The sequence below is a fragment of the Echinops telfairi genome, unplaced genomic scaffold, assembly GCF_000313985.2.
Source record: "Echinops telfairi isolate 266 unplaced genomic scaffold, ASM31398v2 ScPeMD7_2;HRSCAF=8, whole genome shotgun sequence".
Classification (NCBI taxonomy): Eukaryota; Metazoa; Chordata; class Mammalia; order Afrosoricida; family Tenrecidae; genus Echinops; species Echinops telfairi.
The window spans coordinates 76,797,452-76,798,936 of record NW_022103898.1 but is presented as its reverse complement, the minus strand read 5'-3'; the positions used below and the strand labels follow the sequence as shown (position 1 = coordinate 76,798,936).

At 35.6% G+C, this 1,485-nt stretch overlaps 1 protein-coding gene across 1 annotated transcript in view; it reads right to left on the bottom strand.

Moving 5' to 3' along the window:
* PTGES3 (prostaglandin E synthase 3) overlaps window positions 1-1,485 on the bottom strand; it is a 24,983-nt gene that overhangs the window by 4,410 nt on the left and 19,088 nt on the right. The window lies entirely within an intron of this gene.

Here is a 1,485-nt window from a genome sequence, read left to right as displayed (position 1 = left end):
GGGGGGGGGAAAGAGTAGCTACAGAAGCTATTTAAGCACACTATCAAACAACTATCAAACATCCCAAATGATTTGGTTCCTTGGTTTGGAGATTCAGCATTGTGGTTTCATGGGTCATTCCCATTATATAGCCTAATAACCTGCTTAGTATAAGGTGACCAGGCGTCCCAATTTTTAATAATTTTTCCGTGTCTCGCGGCGTTTTAAAAAAGTGCTGATTTTTGGAAAGAATACAAGACAAGCTAAGGTCTACGGTTTTTGGCTGCCATGTGGCTATTTCGCCAGGATGTGAGTTTTATCAATGGTGTCCCGCTTTACCAATGTTAAAATCTGGTCACCTTAGTTTGGTGCTTATTTTCTACTTTCTAGTTTGCTGTGTAGTTTCTGGGGTCTTCATTCTGATTAAAGATAACACAAAAGAATCCTGGTCGAATGAATTTTTAAATCATCATGGGCTCCAGATTTTCTGAAGCCACAAAGTGGATCAAACTCTCATCATCTTTAAATGAAAAGCATTTCTTGAAGTCATCTGGAAACTGAACAATAGTTTCACTTATATAGCTTTAAAAAGTCTGCCGTGAGCATTATGCTCTTTAAGAACTGTCTGGGATGAAACTGACTCAGCAACTTGAAAAATCAAGACGGGAACCTTAAAGAAGAGAATTCATGTGAAATGAGGGAATAGCTCAGGAAAAAAGGGGAAAATTATACAACTCAAAATTAATGTCACTGAACTTTTGAAATTGTTGTACTATAATTTGCTGTGTATTCTCAACAAAACCAAATTTAGGAAATACAAAGGCACAAAACCAAATTTTCAAAGCAGCAGACATTGTGGAAAATCCTCATATAAACTCACAAAAAATTGGAACACACTTACACTAAGTACTAATTTCCCACCTTTAGTTGTTTCTAATCATAAAGCAAAAAGTATGCTATCTAGAGAAATACAGATCACCAAAGATTAAACAAATCAGGAGAAACTCACCTTAAGTTTCACAGAACTGTACACAATTTTACAAACAAACAAAAAAGTCATTGCTGTGTATGTTTTAAAAAATACCAACAAAATTATTTTAAAGTGTCTTCTCGGGTATTTTGATTTCGTGTAATATGACTAAACTGGTAAAGAGTTTCTTTAACCCCAAAAGCTTTATTGAATATGCTGCTACATTTCTTTGAGGAAAAATGTGCTCAAGTCCGTCAAATACCACGAGATACTGAGGATATAATGGTAGTAGAGATTAAAGAGCATCCAGAGCTCTTGGGAAGTTGAAAAGAACAAAACAGCAACACAAAGAGTTAATGCTGTATGGAATAAAGGGAGTCAGTGAAGTAGACTGATGGTTAAGTGCTGATTTGCAGAGGTAGCTAAATGATCATATATCAATTACTGAGGGTAAGGACTAATAAATACCAAACAAACAAACAAAAAACAAGTTCACTGCCCCTGAGTTGATTCCAACTCATAGTGACCTTACAGGA